This window comes from Myotis daubentonii, chromosome 11 (genome assembly GCF_963259705.1).
Source record: "Myotis daubentonii chromosome 11, mMyoDau2.1, whole genome shotgun sequence".
In the NCBI taxonomy this organism is placed as follows: domain Eukaryota; kingdom Metazoa; phylum Chordata; class Mammalia; order Chiroptera; family Vespertilionidae; genus Myotis; species Myotis daubentonii.
In genome coordinates this window covers 76,003,283-76,027,467 of record NC_081850.1, presented here as the reverse complement: position 1 = coordinate 76,027,467, position 24,185 = coordinate 76,003,283, and the positions used below count along the sequence as shown (strand labels likewise).

The 24,185-nt window shown below is 51.6% G+C and overlaps 2 protein-coding genes across 17 annotated transcripts in view; one reads left to right on the top strand and one right to left on the bottom strand.

Annotated features, from left to right (window-relative positions):
- RALGPS1 (Ral GEF with PH domain and SH3 binding motif 1) overlaps positions 1–24,185 on the bottom strand; it is a 257,027-nt gene that overhangs the window by 41,325 nt on the left and 191,517 nt on the right. The gene's annotated exons all lie outside the window — the stretch shown is intronic.
- Positions 23,644–24,185, top strand: part of ANGPTL2 (angiopoietin like 2) — a 35,695-nt gene continuing 35,153 nt past the window's right edge. The window contains exon 1 of the mRNA XM_059658061.1: positions 23,644–24,117. The gene's annotated coding sequence lies outside the window, so the exon portion shown is untranslated. The remainder of the gene's footprint in view (positions 24,118–24,185) is intronic.

The window sequence follows — 24,185 nt, the reverse complement described above, 5'->3', positions numbered from 1 at the left end:
GTGGACATGATGGTATGTGTAATTTTCATGCCAATGTATTTGAAAATCTAGTTGATATGGGTGCTAACTAAGGATATTTTCTCAAAATTGTCTCAAGAAGAGGCAAAAACCTTCAAGTTACTAATAAAGAGAAAAATATTAACAATACTAAAAAAGATACTCTAATTAAAAAGTACAATATCCAATGGTTTTATGGAACCCAGTGTTTTAAAATAATATTAGCAAATTGAATTAGTAGTGTGTTAAAGATTAATAAAGCAAAGAGGTTTATTATAGAAGTGCAATGATACTTCAACAAATGATCTTGAGAGATGCTGAAAAGTCATTGGTAACTTTAATATCCATTCCTTATAAAACACTGAGCTTAGGAAGAGATTTTCTTAATGTGATAAAGGATGCATGTCAGAAAAGTTAAAACAATGTTCTTAATACGAAATCCTACTACTAGGAAGAAGGCAAGAATACCTGCCTATCACTATCATTTAACACTATTCTGGAAACATAAGCTAATGAGATAAGACAAGACAAACAAATGTCTTTGATACACATAATGTTAAAGATATACATAATATTACTATTATTTTTAAGTGATAGAATTAGTTATCATATTAGTTACAAAATTAAATAACTTAGGGTAGTCAACTGGAAAACTATCAGTAATAAATAACAGAGTTAAGTTCAAAGTAAATACATAGGGTGTCCCCAAAAATGTATACATACACTTTGAATAATTATAACTATTTATTAAAATATATTTCATTTCCAAAATTAAAGCATGTAAACATTTCTTTTGGGAAGCCCTGTATACAATCAGTAGCATTCTTATATAACAGCAATTATCAGCTAGAAAATGGAAATGATGCAGCTATTAAAAGACTAAAATACATTTCTAAGAACCAACATGAAAAGATATCCATGATGCGTTTTTAAGAAGAAAAAAAAAGGTATGATTTTATATGCGAGAGAAAGAGAGAGAGGAAAAAGATATTGCCTAATCTGTTAATGGTAACCATCTTTAAAGACAGAATTTTAGGAGGCTGGGGGAAGGTCAAAGGGGAAAAAGGAGATATATGTACTACTATTTGTAATACTTTAAACAATAAAATAAAATTTTAAAAAATAAAAATAAAGACAGAATTTTAGGGTTATTTTCTGCTTTATAAAATTTTATATTTTTCAGCCTTTAGCTATTAAAATGTACTACTTTTAGAAATATAAATGAGTAAGATATTCCTTCCCCGCCTCCCTCCCTCCCTTTCCTTCCTTCCTTCTTACTAGTGAAGAATCAAACACTTTTTGGGCAGGAAAAAGGGAGGTAGTATTTTATGCAAATGATTTTCTGAACATTCTTAGTTTTTGTTGAAGATCTGGTCTTTAGGTTTTGATTTAAAGGCCACAAACTTTTACCCACTGCCTCAGGGTCCACAGGCCATGGTTCACGTCTCAGCGCCTCCTGACTCCTCTCCTTGTCTTTGGTCACTACTTCCAATCCATCCTGCACCCTGTGTTCTTTCTAAAACCCAATCAGACGGTGTCCTTCCCCAACTTAAAACTACCCGATGACCTTCCATCCCAGTGGGCAGGGTTCCCGGCCTTCTGGGCTCTGCCCATGCCGGCACCTCCAGCCTCTTCCCACTTTCTTACAAGATACTCCAGCGTGTGGGCCCCTTGTAGTTCCCTGGACGAGCCCTCTGCGGGTGGAGCTGAGCCGGCAGAGGCATTTCCTCCCCCTGCCCCTGGACCTCACTAGCCTCCCGTGTTAGCTGGCTCCTCCTGGGCACTTAGAGCAGGAGGCCCTTTCCTCGATGGCAGCACCTGTCACACACTCCTCGAGGACAAGGGTGTGTCTAATCCATCTCTGCATTGTCAAGGGCGCAGCACCGAGCCCAGCACACAGGAGGGGCTCAGAAATGAATGTTTGGGGGACGGCTGAACTGGGGGTGGAGTCTTTACTTGCACACACGTGACTCTTCTATCTGGGCTCTGAAATTCCACTGTTTGGGGGAAGAGAGTGCCTGTTGCTGCCAGGCACCTCACTCCTCCGCCCGATGGGGTCAGCCCTGGGCCCTGCTATCTCCAAGCTAAACACCCACATTTCTGCGAGTGCCATAAAGGGCTCCTGGAGTAGCTGACGTCACCAAAAGGAAATGCAAGATGATTCCCCCAGTGAAAGCTTCGGAAACCTGCCTCACATTGGGTAGAATCGAGGCTGCCCACGTGCCAAGGAAAACACTCCGAGCTCGTCTTTCCAAGCCTGGCTCACAGATTCGCTACTGTGCACAGAAAGGCTCCCTGGACGTCCGAGGCCACCAGGATCCCGGCCAGAGAGTGAGCTCACGGCCGGCTGCTTCACTCACCAAAGTCTTTTCCACTTCCATTAATGCGCTCATGTATCTGTGACCACACTTCACCTAGTCTTTTAGTGTAACAAAAAGTAGTGGAGGCAAAGGCAGAACTGTCAGATTTGGTCATTACTCAATGGAAACTGTGTAACAAAACACGACACTCTAAACCTCAATCACCAAACCCTGCATTCTCTGGAAAACAAGCAACAGATTTTCGGAGAGTTAGCTAGATCCAAACGAATGTTCTCTTTCTTAAAGCAAATTCTTTTTTTGAATTTTGCTGAAATGGAATAGGGAAAGGCTCCTGGCCCCTCTGGAGGAGGATGCCATCTCACTGGTAATTTACCTGTGGTCTTCAGATCAGTGTTTGACCTCTCCTGCCTCGCTCAGGAGAGGTGACAGCATGCAGGACCTGCAGGACTGTCCTAGGAACCCCTCCTTCAGGGACCAAGGCTCCTCCTGCTCCCCAGTGGGGCCATGTCTGTGGGCTCTGCTTTTCTCCAGGGCACGGGGCAAAGCTGGATTCAGCCCAGCCAGACCCAGCGGGTCTGGGCCAGCCGCCCTTCTCCAGCCCTACTCCGAGGTCTGGGTGGGCTGGGGGGTCCTCCCACCAAACCTGGGGACCACTCTCACCAGGATGGGAGCGCACTCAGCCCCACCAGCAGGGGGCACTTGCTGGTCTGGGACTTGTGCCTATGGGTGGGACGGAGGAGGGTGCCTTCTGCCTCCTCACACCACATGCAGACTGCTATGCCCAGGAAAGAACTGGAGTGCATCCACAGGGAAACCCAAATGCTCAGCCTGTGGATAAACCCCAACAAGGAGGGATCTGACCTTGTTCTAGGGAACAATCAGAGGAAAGGACATCCAACAGGGCACATGGAGAAGTACTGCCGGAGAGTGGGGCCTGGACCGCATGTAGAAGGGGCTGAGCCATGAGAACACAGGGCCCCAGTCTATTCCAGGGCCCGGAAGAAAGTCTCAGACACTTCGATCAGCACAAGATGAGGCTGTGATAGGAGAGAGCTGTCAGAGGAGAAACTGCAAGAGGGGAGTCAGAACGAGATGCACGAAGTAAGGAAAGAATAAAAGGAAAGTAACAACGCGGCAGAAGAGTAAAAACATTAACATCAGAGGCAGCGGAGAGGGAAATGGGTACCTTGGAGACTCACATCATTGATGGCAGGGTCTCCCCCGACACCAAGGAAAAGGGCAAGGGAAGAGCACAGAGAAGGGGACGGGGCCTGAGAGGTGAGCTGACCCAGGGAGGGGGACCTCCCAAGACTGCATACCAGGTCCCAGGAAAGATCCATCCTTAGTCACATCCTGCATAAATGTATGAATTTTTAAAAAAATCTTGCAAAGATCCCGGCAAAAAGCAAAACCTCCCACAAAACTCAGCAGTGCCCACCTCTCCAAGTGAGCTGCAGGAGCCCCCGAACCTGCTCTAACGGAACCGGACCCTCCACCAGACGGACGGCGTGGTGATGGCGGCTGCACTGCCAGCAGCTCCCAGGGGAGGAGGGGCCTCTCGAGGGCAGGAAGAACTGTCTACTCATGAAATGCTGGTGGACATCTGGTCATTTGTCAAGCGCTTTGATTTTTGTAAGAAGAAAAATATTGTCCCCTAGTAATTATGGTTCTTAAGTATAAAGACCCCAAGAGACTTGATATATGACTTTGGATGCCATGAAGTTTGGTCAACGCACGTTTTTTCCATATAAATTTATGGGGTTGTTTCACCATCGCAGACCAAGGCCCACAGAAGATGCCAACTCCTGGACACACTAGTAGGACACGTGCTCCAGCTGCTCTCCCGTCAGCAGTCTGTGAAGCCAGAACCCGGCCTGCAGGCGCCACCCCAGCTTTCATTGCTCCCGAGGCCCACTCTCCATGTGCCAGGAGGACAGGGTGAGGCAGAGCAGAGGGGCTGGCCTTCCAGTTTCCTTCAGACGTTCCCCAACTGGGAGCGCTGTCCCTACCCGGAGACCTCTGCCTCGGTAATTACGGGACGCCTGGAAAGAAGGGGCTGCTTTTGCTGGGGGCGCTTTCATCTCTGACTTAAATTATACATCGTGCACTAACGTTCTAACTCTGATGTCTTCTAGAATTCAAATGAGACATAAACATACGCCCAGACGCACAGAGCCTGCATTCAGTACTGGGACCACCTTGGACAAATAAGAGGTGTCACCAAATCTATTTATACTTTAAACATCTTTCCACTGTCTTTCCCTTAAGATCTATTGAGGTGGTTCCCACACCAACAAGGAAGAATGTCCAGCCCCAACAACCACTCATTCATTTGGGCATCACTTCGGGGGGGCAGAGAGCAGTGAAGTCAGGCATGGGAGCGAATGGAGAATGAATATGGGGGCCCTGAGCAGAGAAATGGGGTGGATGGAGAAATGTACATTAATAAATACAGGCTGCCATTTAAAATCCATTACATCACTAAGTTTAAAATAAGGCCCATGCTGAGCGCTAGCAAGGCTGTGGTGAAGGGGAAGCCCATACAGCCCTGGCAGCGGGATAAGTGGGCACAGCCTTCTTGGAAAGCGTCAGAGACTCCAAAGCCAGAAAACTACTGGTCCTTTGACTCGGTAATCCCTCTCCTAGGAGCATATTCTGAGGAAATAATTTTAAAAGAAGGAAAAACATTGTACGCACAAAGATCTTCATTGTGGGGAAATCTACAGTAGTTAACAACAAAAACTGGAAATATTCTAATGTCAAACAACAGGGAAACAGCTAAGGAAATTAAACTGTACGGCAAAAATGTGGAAATAAAATTATGGAAACATTAAGTGCTAGAGTGGTGGGATTTTAAGTGCTTTAAAAATTTATAGCAGTGTTATCCAGTTGTTTGTGCATTTAAAAAAAGAATGTATTAAACTTTTAAGATAAAATTTTATTCTAATAATTGATATTAACTATCAAATTTAAGTTTCTCACCAAAATAGCAACAAATATATATTTACATACTATCATATATTATTCAAATGTATGCATACTATGTAAATATATGTGTGTATATAAATATATATTTACACACACATATATGTAAATATAAATAGTCGACAAGCCCCCAAAGAAGAGTGGTTTCCTCCCCAAATACCAGGAAACCTCATGTCTCTCCTCTTCCCAGCTATTTATTTGGTACCCACGTTGAAGGGCACGTGACATACAGATGAGCCTGCGGTGACCCAGGATCTGACTGACAGCCAGGGGAATGGAGCTTGCATCCCTCCCTGGAGGGAGTCGGCTTTGCTGACCTCAACTGACCTGCCAGGATAGGATAGATGGTGCGCCTCTGTCAGCTCTCCTCCCGCTTCCCTCCAGACATGCCCCCTCTCCCATGGCCTCCAGAGTCCCTGCCCCATCGGCCTTAACACACAAAATGAGGTCGAACCTCTCAGCCTGGCATCCGGGCCCTCGTGGTGTGGCCTGTCTTATACACCATCCGCAGTGCAGGTGCTGCACACTCGCCCATCAGACGCTATTCCTACTCTCAGAGCCTGAGCCCAGGGCTTCTCTTAACCTGCGCGTGGGCGGGTCTGTAAGACGGACTCCCTGGCCCCTAAGCCCTTCTTGGATGGGTCCTCTTTGCCCTGTGAGGTAACCAGACCTCTGACTCAGAGCCCTGGGCATTTGTCACCGCTGGGCAGGAGAGCCTGCAGCCTTTGCTAGCCCAAAGCCTGGCCTGCCACCTCAACTTACTTGCCAGGACATGGGGAGAAGGCAGAAGAGGCAAGAGGCCTGTCCTCCCAGAATATTCCTCATGAGGCAGCTGACATTTGGAGCGTCATCAGCAGGCCTATGCGAGGCGGGATCTCACAAGCACCTGTGCGGAACACAGGTCCTGGACCGGGCTGTTGAACACATACTCCAGAAGGACAAATTCGTACCAAAGATTCGTTTACAAACAAGGTAAAAACATGCGATAAAATTTCATGTTGTCATTTTCTATATTCAAAACATTGTAAATAAAGATTACATTTTTAAAAACTTTTAAAAACTGCGTCAGCAAAAGGCTGCCAATTGCCCTTACTTGGGAAAAAATATCCTTGCTTCTGAGATTATGTTCGGCTACACTGCTGGTGTTAAAATGTCCCTTCTTCTAGGAAATAACAATGATGGTTTCTATTTCTTCATTCACCATTTTTAAAAAGTTGGCAGCCTGTGAGAGCCTCCAAACTTTATTTTTAAAGTTCCCTTGCCCATGAAATTGCAGTCTGGGACCCACTAGCCTGAGCCCACATGAGGTTCTCTGGCAGCGGTCGGGCGGTTGGTTGGCGTGGGCCGTGCCAGGGCTGGAAACCCCCAAGGGTGGCTTCTGAGCGCAGAGAGGGAGCCGGCCAGGCAGGAGCAGCTGTGTTGCTGCTACAGGCTGGAGGATCTCTCAAACTTACAAAATATCTGAAGGCTGAGTAAGTAGGAATTTCAGTTTGGCATAAAAATCTCTTCCTTGAGTGCATCTCTTCCTTTTCTTTCTGTCAGTTTCCGTATTACTGTGGGGTTGATCACCTAGGCCCCTATCCCACTCATACCCTCTCCCCCTGGCACCTCTTGTTGGCCGGGTGCAGTCATCAAAGCCCCATCTCTGCATCCTCCTCGGGAGGCACCTCCCAGCTCTGCACAGGCTGCGGAGAGCTGCTGGGCCACTCACCCACGCTGCAAGTCCGCAGGGTCCAGTCTTGGCAAGGCCCCAGCCACTCCGTGGTGTCTCTCCTATTCCCTTTGGTGGCTGATTTTCCCCAACAGCCTGCCCACCCACAGCTGCTCCTCCCAGTGGGTACCCTATCCTAAATGAATGACCTCGGCTACCTGCCCTGCCCCCTCACCCATCTCCACCCGCCTTTCCCTCCTGGCTGCCACCCTCACCCCAACCCCTCCAGCACGCACTCCCTGGCCAACCCCATGTTTACCTGGGGATCTTTACTGTCTCCCTGTCTATACTACCTTATTTTTTAAAAAAATATTTAAAAGAACATCATCCTGGCAAATAGATAAAAGCATAATGAGAAAAACAACTGCCTGCAATCCCACAGCTGTGAAAAGCACTCTCAGGACTGAGGCGTGTCCTCCACATAAACACTCTACAAGTGCCCGCGTGTGCCCATGGCTCTGGTGGACTGTCCCATTGGTGGAAGGCCCCAGGGGTCTCATTCTTCAGTGCAAGTGGAAAGGGCCCCACCCAAGTTAGGTACTGAGCCTGGACACCCAGGCACTTCCTGTGAAAAACCCAGAAGTGGGCAGGGATTACCGCAGGCCCTTCATGGCTGCACGCAATCAAAGCTATCGCTTTACACAGGAGCCCAGACAGCTCCAGGTTCTGAGAGTGAACCACCGAAGCCCACACATCTGACCCCGTCAGTCAGGCGCACAACTTCTGGGGCACCCCAACGTCACCTCTAAAGATGGGAAGAGAAGCAGGAAAAAAAAGGATGGAGGGTGGAGAGGGGCTGGCAGTGATAAGCCTGAGCTTTCCTCCTATCGACTCAACACATGAAAATGGCAATAATTATAACAATAATCCTCATAACACAAAAGCTGGCCCATGCTGGGAGCTCAGTTGTGTCACGTCCATGGGCTGCGGCTGTTTACCTCAGTTCCGCAAAGTATGGCGCTCTTCACTGAGAGCTGGTGGCGGCCGGGAATGGACATCTGTATCTATTCTGGCATGCATTAGAAAAGCTACAGCATATCGAACCCTTAATATCACAGACATGAATAAAATAGGTTTAAAGAGGAAGTATGAAAGATGGTAGGAGTAGTGAAGATGGTCACGAGGGCTGCAGTTTGGGGAAACACTGTCTTGTCTCACTGGGTCCTCTCAGCAGCTGTTCTGTGGAGGATGGGTGGCACCTGGGGAGTGGTGCCTGGGCTTAGGACTCGTGCCTGCCTGACCCCAGAGCCTGGGCCCTCCTCACCCTGGGCCCTCCTGAGGCAGGCTCTGCCTTGTCCCTCGGTCCTCGCTCTGCTGACTCACACACTGGCCCCTCGATGGCCCACCCACTGGTATTTGGCACCCATCTCCCCACAGGTCTCTATTTTTTGGTGGTGCTGCCCCAAAGGGCAAACAGGTTTATTGGGACCGCAGCCAGGTAATCAACAGTGGGACTTAACATTTATTTGAAAAACCACAGAGGCAGAAGAAGTAATTCATAGAAGAGACAGGCTTCAGAAACAAGCTATAGAGGTAAAGTAAAGACCCTTGGAACTTAGAAGTAAGGAAAGTCAGGTGACATGTGTGTGTGTGTGGGGGGGGGGGGGATATGAGGGAGGAAGGGGAAAAGGCGCAGGGCGTACTCCTGCGGGGAGAGGGATGGGTCCTCCTCCATCCTAAGGGTTGTAAGGGTTGAGATTTAAGGGGGTGTCCCAGGGGAAGATCTTAATAGAATGTTCATCAGCTTTCCAAGTGTGTCCTTTCAGGGTCAGGGTCTCCACTGATTGGTTGGCACCAGGGCAGGGGGTCATTATTCAATGCAGCTTGGTCCTGAGGTCATGGTGTTGCTTGTCACATTTTGCTGCTTTTCTGGGCCTGCAGCTAAAATACTACTGAGGCCGAGATGCCATCTCCAGGGAGGAAAGGTCACCCTGGGATGAGTGTCCTTTGCTAGGCACCCAGGGCTTTCTGCCCTGTGACTTTCACCTTCCGCCGTGATAGCAGAGGAGGTGGAGGAGCCCTTGGCCACGGCGATGAGCTCATCCCACTTGGTGATGGTCCTGATGCTCTGAGGGCAGCCTCTCGGGCACCTGAGCGTCGCAGCCAGACGGCCTGATTCACACAGCACAGCTGTCGGCTCACAGGCCGGCTCACCCATCGCGAGTCGCGCACTCTCGGGGCCACTGTCAGTGATGGCATTCACCACGACCTGCGGGGCGGGGGTGGGGGTGGGGGGCGGATTCTCGCCAGTGAGCAGATGGACGGCCTGGAAGGCATGCCCAACGATGCGCACAGTCACGAGCTCCATGCATTGCTGCGGCCGTGCATCACAGTGAGCTGGTGAGGTGCTCCACAGTGGGCACTGCGCCTGGCAGGAGTGTTTGCCCGCATGGTGCCCTGCACTATGGGGCAGGTACTTTGCACACTTCTTCACCGCAAGGTGATCCTGCACAGAAATGCCACTGATCTGTCCATCACCATTGCTCTACTTTCTGAAGAGCTTGACTTCAGGGTCTCTGCTCCTGCAGGTGCAGCCGCCTCCCACTGGGTCATCCTGAGAGTGCAGCTGGGGGGACGGGGGTATCTCTGCCACCCTGCCTGGACCACGTGCCACCCTGCCTGGACCACATGCTGCCCTGCCTGGACCACATGCTGCCCTGCCTGGACCACGTGCTGCCCTGCCTGGACCACGTGCCACCCTGCCTGGACCACGTGCTGCTCTGTAGGGACCACGTGCCGCCCTGCCTGGACCACGTGCTGCTCTGTAGGGACCACATGCTGCCCTGCCTGGACCATGTGCCACCCTGCCTGGACCACGTGCTGCTCTGTAGGCACCACATGCTGCCCTGCCTGGACCACGTGCCACCCTGCCTGGACCACGTGCTGCTCTGTAGGGACCACATGCTGCCCTGCCTGGACCACGTGCTGCCCTGCCTGGACCACGTGCTGCCCTGCCTGGACCACGTGCCGCCCTGCCTGGACCACGTGCCGCTCTGTAGGGACCACGTGCCACCCTGCCTGGACCACGTGCTGCTCTGTAGGGACCACGTGCCACCCTGCAGGGACCACGTGCTGCTCTGTAGGGACCACGTGCCACCCTGCAGGGACCACATGCTGCTCTGCAGGGACCACATGCTGCCATGCCTGGACCACGTGCCGCCCTCCCTGGACTACGTGCCGTCCTCCCTGGACCACGTGCCGCCCTGCCTGGACCACGTGCTGCTCTGCAGGGACCACGTGCCGCCCTGGAACAGACAGGAAGAGCCCCACAGTGCTACTGGTCCTGTCCTCTGAGGAATCGGTGGCCAGCACAGCCGGCACAGGGTGGTTGAGTTCAGGAGCATTTATGCAGCCACTAAGTAGGGTGCCCTTTCCTGGGGAGGAGACGCCTGGGTGATGTGACTTGGTAATGTGGACGGGCAAGCCTGCCGTGGCCATCATGGCTTTCTGGGGCCTCCCGATAGTCAGGCCGACCCAGGAATGGCAGGTCTGGACAGGCCACACCGGCAGCCTCTTGGGGACAGGAGCAAGGGTGGTTCATCATGCTTTGCCAGACCTGTTGCATGTCAGCACAGGACAGCATGACCCACCTCTGGCCAAACCCTCCTCAGAGGCAGGGCGAGCCCAGACAAGGCGCCGTTGCCCTGAGGCCTGGACGTGTCTCTCCGGGAAGGATCATCTTCCATCCCTTGTAAGGACAGAGAACAAGAAGCAGGCGCCAGGCCATGGGAGCAGGTGGCAGGGAGAGACAGAGCGACCCTGGGGGATCTTGTGGGATCCAACTCGGAATCATCAGCTCTGCCAGGACCAGAACAAGAACATGAAGAATTCAGGTCAGGTTTGAGCTGAAACTTCTGTCAGTGAAATTGCTGCCTGTCCACCAGTCACCGTGACCCTAGTGTGTTAATGATCATCTAGTAAGTTCCATTACTGGGCACCAGTAGCTGCCAGGCACTGGGCTTGATCATCGGTGAGCTCCGTGGTCCTCACACAGTGTCTGACAGAGTTACGGGTACTATGCCCACTTCACCGACACCTGCCCTCCCTGCAGGTCTGGCTCACAGCATCCTTGCAGAACCCTCTGGGCCCACCTTGGGCTTCTCCTCTGTAATAATCAGTCTATAATTAAAGGAGTCTAATCCTAATGATACTAGTAGCCTCCATTCTCCAGGGGCTGCCTGCTAGCCCCACATCACCCCTCCCTTAGGGGACCCCACTTACAGATAAGGTACCTGGGCTCAGACAAACTAAACTGTCCAAGGTCAGCTGGCCAGCAAGTGACAGAGTGGGGTCTAAAGCCACGTCTGTCAGACTCCTTAACCTCTAGTTGATTATTCAACACCTGCCCCTCCCAGGCCAGGAGTCCCCAGGGTCAGGGACCACACTTGCTCCGCTCACAGCCATCTTCCGGAGCCAGTACTGCTATACCACAGGCGCTCAGTAAATATTTCTCAAATGAAAGAAAGAGGGGGAAAGATGTATAAGTCAGAACTTTTGTGGTTGCAAGTGACAGAAACTCACCTGAAACTAGCTTCAAAGTGGGGGGAAGGATCCTAGAATGGCTCACAAGACCAGGGGCTGCACCACAAAACCAGGCAGCCTCAGGACGGCCCAGGGATGGTGGGGTGGGGGTGAGGGTTAGGTGGGAGGGGAATGCTGGGCAACAAAGAGAACAGCCATCTTGCTAGGTGACCTTATCAAACAGGAAGTGGTCTCAGTTAGCCAAGTGTGATTTCAGCTTTTTGTCCAACTCAATTACTGCTCAGTACAGGACAGTTAAAGACACAACCTTGCTGTGAACTGAATGTCTGTGTCCCCCTGAAATTCATATGTTGAAATCCTAACCCCAAGGTGATGGTACTAGAAGGTGGGGCCTCTAGGGGTCATTCGATCATGAGGGTGGAGCCCTCATGGGTGGAATTCGTGCTCTTATAAAAAAGACTCCAGAGAGCTCCTCCCTCCTCCCAGGGTGTTCAGACCCCCCAGGAAGACAGCTGTCTGTGAACCAGGAACAGGGCCCTCACCAGACACTGAATCTACCATGAGAAATAAATGTTTGCTGTTTATAAGGCACCCAGTTTACAGTACAGATGCTCCTCAACTTCTTATGCAGTTATGTCCCAATAAACCCATCGTACATTGAAAATATAAGTTGAAAATGCATTAAATACTACGCTGTAGAGCAGCGGTTCTCAACCTGTGGGTCGCGACCCCTTTGGTGGTCGAATGACCCTTTCACAGGGGTCACCTAAGACCATCCTGCATATCAGATATTTACATTACGATTCATAACAGTAGCAACATGACAGTTTTGAAGTAGCAACGAAAATAATTTTATGGTTGGGTCACAACATGAGGAACTGTATTTAAAGGGCCAGAAGGTTGAGAACCACTGCTGTAGAGTATCGGTTGTTCACCCTCGTGACTGGGTGCCCAACTGAGAGCTGCGACTTGCTGCTGCGGCCCAGCACCACCAGAGAGTGTCGTACAGCATATTGCTAGCCAGGAAATGATCGACATTCAAATTCAGAATATAGTTTGTACTGAATGTACATAACTGTAGTACCATCGTTGAGTCGGAAAGTCTTACGTCGAATCATTGTGAGTCGGGACCAGCTGTATTTTGTCAAAGCGGCCCAAACTAAGACAAACCACTTCCAAGGCTGAGATAAAATCATGGGTCATTCCTGTGACCACCTGTTATCTCTATACCGTGGAGTCTACAGGCTTCAATTCTGAAGTCCCTGCCTCCTTTCCTTCCTCCAGGAGGATGGCAAGCGTGTGGAGACCACCTGCTCCACAGGCCATCGGGACCAGAGGGGACCAGGCCACACCAGGCCCCTCCCACCACTACAGGTGACTCCTGCGTGAGTACACCCCAGAGAGAGTGGGTCCAGGGAGGACTGCTAGGTGAGAGGCCAGGGGCAGTGTTGACATCCACTGGCTTCATTTGGCAAAGAGCTTGGATGTGGAGTAAAGAAACCTGACTCCCCGCTGCCCACCCCTAACTCCTGACCCTTGGCCACAAAGATAAAGGCATCTCACCCATAAGAATGGGACAAGCACACCTTCCTTCAGAGACGATGAAGGTGGCGGTGGTGAGAGCTCACGGAGTGCAGGCCTCAGGGGGCGGGGACTAGCGCAGCAGTTCACCTGCTTCTTCCATCGCATCCTGAGGACAAGCCCACTGTGAGTGCAGCTTGGTCGCTGTTCCACAGGCGTGTTCTTCGCATGCAGTGAGCTGGGACTTGGACTCCAAGTTCTTCTGGACCCTTGGGTTAGGACTCCTAAGCCCCCTGCACTTTGCTGCACCAGCGGTGAGGAGGAGGCCCACGCAAGCCCCTGGCAGAGCACCCAGAAGAGGGCGGCTGCTCAGTCATGCTCCTGCTCTTCCTCCTCCTCCTCCTCCTCCCGTTTCACCCCTTCACCCTCACTGCCACGGCATCCCTGGCAGGCACCATTGGCGGGTCACAGCCAGCCACAGCTGGGGGGGGGGGCGTTCTGTCACACCTCTCTCACTGAGGAGAGGCTCTGTGGGTAGCCCTGGACCTTGGGGCATCTGGTGGCCAGACCAGTGACTCCCAACCTGGGCTTGCTGGATGATTGAGGTCATTGCGACTTTACTGAGGAATCTGCGTCCTCTGGGAGCACAACTATGAAATGCTATATTCTCTCCAACACCCACTCCCCACCCTGCTGTGTAGACTCCCCTTTCCAATTTTGGGCAGCTGGACCCTTGATAAACTCTGGGCCAGATTCTGTAACTTTGCAGGCACTTACCATTATTACCATGGTCTCATGTCAAGATTTAAGACTTGGTTCTGTTTATTTGAAGACTCAATCCAAACTGAGTTCAAAGCTCATCTCCATTCTCCCTCCTTTGCTCCCCTCTCCCTGGGGCTTGGAGGAGGTGGATGGAGAGTGTTCTGCGCTTTTCCAAGTCCCTGTCCCGCGTCTGTCTGAACTGCCTGCCCTAACCGCTGGCAGACTGTAGCGGCCCTCACTGGGCCTGCTCTGGGGAGACGTGAGATCTGCTCACGCAGGAGGCACCCGTCAGTGTGGGAGGGACCTGGTCTGGTCTGGTCCCCTCAGTGCAGGAGGTGACCTGGGTTTCCTAGGGCGTGTGCAGCTGTGTCCTGGCCCCTCCATTGCTGAAGAGCAGCTGAGCACCCCTTCTCTGCCACAAGGGGCACATGTCCCAACGGCCTCTCTAGGCTGGTGTGCCACCTGGGCAGCCACAGCTCCTGCCCCGCTGCAGCCTCTGTCCTCTTCACATGGAGACACAGCAGCATCTGGGGTAGGTTTTGTCATCCCGTGAGGGCCACAGGGAACTAGAACGGGAGGGGGGGACCCCTCTTCCCGACACCCAGATCCTTTAAGTCCTGGTGATCCCACAGAGTCCCAGAAACAGGCACCAGTTTCTATGTTCAATATGATCCAAACTTCAGGGGCTAAATCAATCACCCTCTTCCTCCTCTTCCCCAGAGAGGGAGAAGGGGGTCTGAAAAGCATGTGGCCCCCTTATTCTCAGCTCCCGGGTCGGGGGGCTCTCCCGAGGGTCTGCAGCTCATTACGTGCCCAGTCTTTGAAAAGGGAGCCCCCAGAGCCTCCTTGCTTAGCGTGGGGAGAAGCAGCTGTCTCAGCTCAAAACTACACTTGTTTGAGTCCAGGACCCTCCTCTTCCTCACAGCACCCATCCTGGATTTACAGGAGGGGGTGTGGGAAGGGGAGGGCAGGGGAATCACGCACTGTATATTATACAGCGACTCTCAGCTGTTCCGAAGCTCTGTGTGTTAACAATAAGGGGGTAAGGCACTTACTTTTACTTAATACATGCAGCAGTTCAACGACAGAGAAACAAAGAGCTGGTCAGTTCTGGGGCCAGACCTCGCTCTGAGTGACCCTGGACAAGACTTCTGACTCTTCTATGCTCAGCTTCCTCATCTGCACCGTGGAAATTAGTCATCGTATCCACAAGAAGCTGTGGGCTTCCACACTGTACCTGGCACAGTCCCCATAAACCTCACAGCACACTCGGTGGCCATTATTATTTACTAGAGGCCTGGTGCACAAAATTTGTGCACTCGGAGCAGTCTCTCAGCCCAGCCTGCGCCCTCTTGCAGTCCGGGAGACCTCAGGGAATGTCCGAATGATGCGGAGACGGGAGAGGCTCCTGCCACTGCCGCTGTGCTCGCCAGCCGTAAGCCTGGCTTCTGGCTGAGCAGTGACCCCCCCACCCCGCCGTGGGAATGCACTGACCACCAGGGGGCAGCTCCTGCAATGAGCGTCTGCTCCCTGGTGGTCAGTGTGTGTCATAGCAACTGGTCATTCCGCTGTTTGGTCGATTTGCATATTAGCTTTTTATTATATAGGATGGGTGTCTTTAAAACCCAGAGTTAAGAAGAGGCATGAAAGGGGTCTTGGCAGGGAGCCTAGCACGGTGCCAGGTACATGCGTGCTTACAACGTACACTTTTTGAATGAGTGGTGTTCTCTTAATTCCAGGAGACTATTAATCTGCTACTTATTAATGAGGTGTTCTGAACACAGATTTAAGCTGCATTTGGTCCAGCAACCAAAAGAGACTGTGGGTCTTTAAAAAAATGCATGGAGGAGAGACCCCTCTGTGTGTGGAGGGTGGGCGGCCCTCCCATCCCGGCCGGGCAGGAGCCGGCAGCTGTCTCCGGCGCCTGCCGAGCTGGATGGCGGCCGTGAATACTTTCTTTCTTAGTGAAGCTCTTCTCTGTGCGTGCTGAATCACAGCATTCACGGGGGGAGTGGGGACAAGAGCATTACTAAGTGGATACCAGGCATCAGCTGGGGCAGGGGTGGGAGACCTGGCTGGGCCAAGGCTCGAGCAGGAAAGGAACGTGACACCGGCTCCTGCAACGGCGTCTCCACCCCCCCCCGTGGTGGGTGCTGGGGGCCAGATGAACACTCAGACCACAGACCTCGGCAGGGGGTGGGGGGGTGAAGAGACAGGCTAGAAATAGGCTGAGCGTCTGGGGCGTCAGCTGGGATTTGCCCCTTCCAGCAAGTCAGGGCTCAAGCATGCTGTTTACCAAATACTCTGCACACATAGAAACCAGGACGGTCTGGCTCCACGTGAAAGGGGACGGGGAGGGTCTCTCCAGGGTGGATTTCGAGGTGTTGGAAGCTTCTCTGCCTGGTGATTTCACCCCGGCCTCGTGCCTGGGAAACGCACTCCAGCAGTCTCTTGCCAGGAGCCCTCATTTATCTGCCCAGCCGATTCCTTGGGCCCCAGGAAAGACAAGCAAGGTCATCAGCTGCTCACTGCCCCTGGACGGGCATCTCCGCAGGCGTCTGTGAGGGCCGCTCACTGCCCCTGGACGGGCATCTCCGCAGGCGTCTGTGAGGGCCGCTCACTGCCCCTGGACGGGCATCTCCGCAGGCGTCTGTGAGGGCCGCTCACTGCCCCTGGACGGGCATCTCCGCAGGCGTCTGTGAGGGCCGCTCACTGCCCCTGGACGAGCATCTCCGCAGGCGTCTGTGAGGGCCGCTCACTGCCCCTGGACGGGCATCTCCACAGGCGTCTGTGAGGGCCGCTCACTGCCCCTGGACGGGCATCTCCGCAGGCGTCTGTGAGGGGCTGGGATCCTCCCGCACTGACCATAAGGCTGCCTCTGTCCCTCATCTCCCCTTTGGTACAAAGGTCTTGTCTGACACAGACAATGTTCCAGAAGCAACAATTTTTTAAAATTTTTATATAGAATGGAGATGATTTAAAGCAGCTTTGGAAATTTCCTGTGAATTTTTTATTATGAAGATACAAAGAAAACCAGCAAACTAAAATGAACTCTCCCCTGTCTCTATCCCGAGTCTGCCCTCCTGGGGATGGGCCCCGGCCACAGCTGCACATGGGAGAGCAGGGACAAGACCAAACGAACGTTCCTCCAAATACCGTTATGATGACAAAATGAAAACCAGGCAAATAAGTCTCAGCAAATTGGCTTTGAGCAAATTGACCTGGAGCCCAAACTCTGGTGCTCAGATGGGGCTTAATAAATATTTGTTGACTGAACAGCAAATGTGTTTGACTGTTAGGTGATATCCAGACCCAAGGAGCAGCACTGCCCGGACTCTGTCCCCTGGCAGCGGGTTGAAGAGTCAGGAATGAAGCAGATCATCCATGAGCTAAAAGCAGGCCCTCAAAGCTGCTTTAGAACGGAGCATGCGCCCTGTGCTGACATGTGTTTGGCAAGTGTGGAACAGACAGTGCCTTCAAAGGGCTTTCCACGCGGCCTGGACACCTCTGTGACACTGGGCAGTCCAAGACAACCGGTAGCACTGCCTCCGGATCCTCCCGTAAGTGCAAGTCTCCTAACTTCTCACCAGGGCCAGGAAGCACGTGGTTCCCACCAGTCACAGGATCTGACCACAATACCTCCAGGAGAGGAGAGGCCCAGCTGGCTCGCTCCAGCTCACAGGCAGCTGTTTTATTATTAGCAAATCTGGATGGACAGAGGATTCTGGCAGTTCTGCAGGTTTCCTGATGCTCAGACCCTCCTCCAGACCTTTGCAATACCAGCTGACCAGGAGAGGAGGGGCCTTGCCTTCTTGGCCCTTAACTACGGATCAACTTCACTGGAACCTTGATCACTAAAATCGCCAAACTTCCTCAAATCTGAGAAACCATCAACTGGTAAATGCCTCATGGTTCAGTAAAAAACAAAAGGTGCTGCCAATTAAACCTTAACATGCTATTAACTTTAAGATGCATCCTGATTTCAGAGATCTCAAAACAAGAAAAAATGTGTTAGAATTGAAAAAATGCAATGTGTTTTCAGGACAACTGTGTTCTTGCTGGCTTTGAGGTAGGTCTTAATCCTTTGTGGCCTGGTGCAAAGGACTTCATTTTGCTAAGGCTCTGTATACCTGTTAGTAGAACAGAAGAGTAATGCTTCCCTCATAAATTTTTAGAGGAGAAAAAAATAAAATGTTGAGCTTGATATCTAGTACATCACAGGAAGCTACGTAAGGTGCTCTAACAAGGCTTGTGGGGACAACACATTTTGTTATCTGCTGGTGCCCAGGTGGTTCTGAGCTGAACCAATCTATGAATTATTGAGACTGAAGTTTCCCAACAGACTATGACCAAGAGCGGGGGTGGGGGAGGGGGGCAGGGGGGAAGAGGTATGAATTAAGACATGAATTAAGCTGGCTGGGTTTATGGTAGGTCAACAGCAGCAGTGAGGAAGGCGGTTTGGGCAAGAAGACATTCAGTGGCGATGTAGGGAGTTCCTGTTCCTAAAATGGAGGAGTGATTGAAGTAACTCTCTGGTCAATAGCAATGATAAGATCTGGACAATATACAAACACAAACTAATAGAAAGCACTTGAAAACAACCTAAAGCAATGGAAATTGGAGGAGACATGGTCCTGGGGAGATGGGAAGCACACTAGAGCACTGCCCAGTTTATGGTGAATCATGGGAGAACAGAACTAAAATGGAAGGTAGCAGTATTATTGGCTGGGAAGACGGAAAGCAATTGGACATTGAGGATGAAAACTGAAGAGGAAAATGCCAGAAAGGAGAAAACCACAGAGAAAAAGCTCCAAAATTGCTATACAACCCCCCTCCAAATCCTTAGTTAATCCCTAAATTTTTTATGTGTAGACAGGACTCCAAGGAGCCCAAAAACTCCCCAAAGGAAGCAATAGCCGGGAGGCAGAGAATTCAACCCTGCCTGGAAGATAGAATCGGGAGTTCAAGTCTTGCCAAGTTAAAGGGGTTTAGCAAACACTTACAGCTTTTGATTTAATTCCAGAAAACCATGTCTTACAAATAAGTACAGGACTAAGGGTTATACCCTAGGGCTATGGGCAAAACCAAAACAAATCTATCTGAACAAAATCTAAAACCAACCTCTACAAGCTCAAGTGGATATACCAGTAATTTGCCTGCTAGAACAAAACATAACATTCTTCAGAGGAAAATAATAAAACAGTCTTTTCAATGTATCATCCAAAATGTCCACTACACAATTAAAAAATATATAGACACGCAATCAAGAGAAATAATAGTCAATAAAATCAGACCCACTGATGAACCAGATGATGGATTTAGTAAATAAGAACTTTAAAATGGTTATTATATGCACAGGATTTTCAGTAAATGAAAGACAGAATAAATAAATGGTTAGAGAATCTCAGAAGAGAAATGGGACCTATAAAAATAAACCTAGGTAAGTTCTAGAAACAGCAGTAAATTCTAGAAATAAAGTACCTGACATAAAACATATTTTGGATGAAATCAATAGTAGACTACTACTGCAGAAGGAAAGATCAGCAAACTTGAAGACAAGTAATAGAAATGATCCAAACTGAAGAACAGAGTGAAAAAAGGGAAAAATAAATAAATACATGGAGCTTCAGTGACCAGTGGGACAATACCTAGTGTATAAACGGAATTCCAGAAGGAGAGAGGAGAATTGGGCAGAAGAAATATCTGAAGGAATAATGACCAAAAATTACTCCCACATTCCCAAATTCAGTAAGAAACATCAGCCCATCGATCTAAGAAGCTCAGTGAAGGCTACATAGAATAAATACCAAGAAAACCACATCTAGTCACACCACCGTCAAACTGCTCACAGTCAAAGATAAAGAGAAATCTTAAAAGAAGTCAGAGAGAAAAAGACTATGTACACAGGAACAACAATAAAGAAGAAAACTGACTTCTGATCAGAAACAACGTAGGCCAGAAGGCATTTAAAAAGTTCTAAGCAGGGAGGAGGTCAATTTGGGATAGGTGAAGCTTGAAATGCTGGTGAGACTCCGAGGTTGCAGAGTACAACAAAGGTCTCCTCCCAAGTACTCCCTGATAACACACATTAGCCATGCATTTCCCCCGACACACTCCTACCACACACACAGTGCCTCAGTTCAACATCTCAACATTCCCAATAGAAAAAAAAATTATAGCTGTCAGGAAGGTGAAAATACATGAAATCATTTATACAAACTGAGAGACATAATTAAGGTTCTTTGTATTGTGCCACCATGTAAACAATACATGTTTTCATCCTGATAAAAACTCTAATAAGAAAAATGAAGATCTTCTCCTCCTTAAATGCTTTAGTCACATACGTTTTGGTCCAATAGGCTGGCGGAATTGTGGGAATAGTGCTCCTAGAGGAGGTCAGGGGAATCCAAGATCCAGGAGCCATCAAGGTAGAAGAAACGTGGCAAATGTGCTGCGTAAGTGTGGGAGGAGCTTGGAGCAGCAGCAGCACGCGTTTCCTGAGCAACTGCTAAATGCTGAATGCCAGGCATTGTGCTAAGTGCTTCAGGTGCATTACCTTAATCCTCACACCAGCCCTGAGGAGTATTATCATTCCCTTTTTTAAAATGGAGAAACAAAGTTTGAAAGGGAATCAGAAAGTTGCCAGGTTAGTCACAGAGTTGGGATTTGAGCCCAGGTCTGTTAGACTCTAAGCCACAGCTATTCACCCTCCCGCAGTCAGCCGTTCATGTGTTCATCCCACTGGACTGGGCTGGACAAAAGGAGAGCTCTACATGGCTATGCCCCCAGTGCTCAGGGAACCCACAGCCAAGGAGGCAATAAAAGTTACCATAGCCAGCACTTACTGAGCACTTACTATGGACTAGCCATTGTGTGTGACACTTAATGTGTCACATCGTATTTAATTTTCACAGCAGTCCTATGTGGTAAATCCTTGTATTGTCTCCATTTTACAGGTGAGCAAAGGGAGGCTCCGGTTGGACTAGGATTTGACTCCACGGCTCGGGCTCCTCAGCAGCATACTCAACTGCCCAAGGCACCAGAGGGGCAGGGGCCATGCCAAGACGGACAGAGCAAGGCCACCTGGTGCTCCTCCCCGCTTGGTGAGATCCTAGGAACGTGGACTTGAGAAAGCAAGTTTGTTTTCAAGGGACTTCGGCTGCATCTGTTCTAGAGAGAGGGAATGTCCAGGGAATGCCCCCTCCTCACCGACCCGGTGAGTCCAACTGCTTCTCTTACCAGCGTGGCTGCAGCCATCTCCCCAGCTCTGGATGACGTGTCTGCCACTCCCATCAATCCAGGCTGCACGCAACCATCACTGGGGCTTTTAAAGGAGCACAAGTTGGAACACTGCCATGCCTAAAGCCTCTCAGTGGCTTCCGAGCATCCCTGGGATAAGGCCCCACCTCTCTCCCCAGGCCTCGTGCTCTGCCCTGCTCCCCTTCTCTCCTCAGCCAAGCGCACTTTTCAGCTCCTCGAAAGAACTCCCTGCGCTGCTCCTGCCTCAGGGTCTGCTCCAGTTACCGCTGCTGTAACAACCTCCCACCACAACTTAGCAGCCTACAGCTACCGTTTTCTTATCGCCATGGATTCTTCAGTCAGGACTTCAGATATGGAGCAGTGGAGTGCCTTATCTTTGCTGATGTCTGGGGCCTCAGCAGGAAGGCTCTCTAGCGAGGGTGACTCGATGGGCAGGAGCTGAATCGCTGAGAGGCATCTTTCCTCACACGTCCGGGGTGGGTGCTGGCTGGACCTATGCCACGGAGGGCCTCTGCATGCCTGCTTCCGGGCAGCGGGGCTTCTCAGGCTCCAGCCTGGCTCGAGGCTCCAAAACAGTGTCCCAGTGAACAAGGCAGAAGCTGCACTGCCTGTTCTCCCCCAGCCTTAAGTCCAGGAGTGTCACTTCCATTGCATTCTATTGGCTACAAGCAAGTCCGGAACCACCCGATTCAAGGGGAGAGGGCAGAGCCCGGCCCCTCCAAGGTCTCATGTGGACCAGGAGATACCACTGGGGCTATCTCTCTGAAAAAGCAATCTACCACACGGCCTTTACACACTATTGCCTTGCCCAGACCACCATCCTCTCTCCAACCTCCCCACCTGCTAATTCTCACCAGCGTCCAGGTTTCAGCTGAAGCACCTCTTTCTAAGGAGCCTGCCTTCACTGCCCCACCCAGGCTTAATCAGGCCTCTGCCTTACATATGCCCTTGGCGCCCAGCACTTCTCATGTACCCCAGTCAGTCTGTCTGTCTCCCCTCCTGACTGTGAGCTCTATGAGGACAGGGACTTTCAATTCCTGGTGTTGGCTCAGAGCAGGTTCCACACCCTGGAGAAGAGAGACAGACATCCTAGAGAAGAGAGAGGAGGAGGAAGGGGGAAAGAAGGTTATATGCCAGCCTCCAGCTGTCAAGGCTGTAGCTCAAAAAGAAATCCACTGGGTGCCCTGTGCTCCTGCTGACCTCGAGCCCCCGGCCTGCCACAGCCCCACCACCAGTGGCATGACCACCGCCCCACCAGGCCCCTCCAGGCTTTCTGGGGATCCACAGAATGGATGGGCATCTTCACCCCGAATCCAGCTGTCTGGCTGATGCTGTGGCCTGTAACACACTGGGGTTTTTTGCAAAGACCCACCTTCTAAAAAGGGATGGACCAACAAAGGGTAAAAGGAGACTGTCCGAGCATGTGAAGGAGGCTGAGGCAGGAAGAAACATTTGCTCCCTGCAGGGACAGAGGTCGGATCCTGAGGAGGGGAGGGTCATGATGGACCTGTTTGCCCAGGGACCAAAAACATGATTCATTGTGCTTAGGAGTGGGGAGAACTCCATTAAAATTTCTCTCCCAATTTGTACCCAAACATCAGCACTACCACCATCTTCATCACTAATTTTTTTTCAAAGTAAAGAAGAGTCACCATGGGTATCTTGTATGGCTGTTGTCCAGGCAGAGGGGTGCACTGTGCCCAGGGGCCCCTTCCCAACCTGCCTGCCCCCCCCTCCTGGAGAACCGCTCACTTGTGGGCCCAGTGCTGTCTCCTTTCTTGCTCTGACTTACAAGCTGCACCTTGATGACGACTGTGCTGAGGACTCGATGGTCCCGCATTATTTCTTCCTTGGAAAGCCTGATTCGGGGGGGCGGGGTCACAGTAACCCACCTGATCCCAGAGTCTGAGTTCAGTCCACTGGGGCATCCTTGCCCTGTGCCAAGCCCTTTCCCGAGTGGCCTCACAGAACGCTTGCCGCAGCCCTTGGAGGTGGATTACTAGTTTTTGCTCATTTGCTGATGCATGAATGGGACACCCAGAGAGGTGACTAAATCAAGGCCACTCAGGTGGGAAGTGACAGTGCTTCTCTAGCGCTCCTCACCCCAGCTGCGGTGTCCCCTGGTCCTAGGCTCCCGCCTCCCTCCCGCTAACTTTCCCAGCTCAGATGCTACTGGCTGCTGTGCAGACAGCCTTGGCTCCCTTCCCCAGGGTTCCGAGAGGGGACTGAAGTCCAGGAAGGCCATCATCAGCAGGGCTGCCCTGCTGCCCCCCTGGGGACAGGGATTCCGGGGAGCCCCAGCTCCCTGCAGCGCACACACTGTTGCCTGCACAGCTGGAGCAGCTCTCAGCCCATTACCTGAGTTGGAGGGGAAGCTGTCTGCTCTGCAGAGCAAACCGGGAGCTGCCTGGGGTTTGGGGAGCAGGCAGGCCAGGGAGCAGAGCCGGGCCAGGCTGCCTGTGCCAAGGAAGGGAGGGGGGGCTGCCGAAGCCGCCAAAGCGGGCTGGGGGAGGGGCCGGGCCAGCTGGGGCCGGAGCTAGTGTGACATCACTGGGCGGCCGCCTCTGTCTGGGGCTGAGGGGAGGCCCTGAGCCTTTCTGGGGCCTGGGGGATCCTCTTGCATTGGTGGGTGGAGAGAAGTGCCTGTAGCCAACCAGGGTCAGGCTGTGCTCACAGTTTCCTCCAGCGGCATGTAAAGGCTCCACAAAGGAGTTGGGAGTTCAAATGAGGCTGCAGCAGACAGCCTGAGCCTGAGGACGACCGAGCCCTGCGCTGTGCCTCCGGGGCTGGACCTGCAGAGCATGGCCCCGAGGCGGCCGCCGGCTCCCGCCACAAGCTAAGGCAGTTTGTGAGCAGCCCCGCAGGACCCCTGGCCGCCCCGCCCGGTCGGCTGAGCCGCTGTGCAGGGCTGTGCGGGCGGAGCAGAGCCAACAGAGGCAGTGAGGCAGGGCTGCTCGGTGGCCAGGCCAGTCTGCGGCGTGAGGACCCTCCTGGAAGCCATGGCCAGGCTGCCTCGCTGACGGCCGGCCGAGGGGAAGCATGTGAGGAGCTGCCCCAGAACCACACAGGAGGGAAGAGGTAAGGGGCCTCTTGGTGGCACGGGGAACAGGGGGCACGGGGAGAGGCAGCAGCTGGTCCCGTGTCTC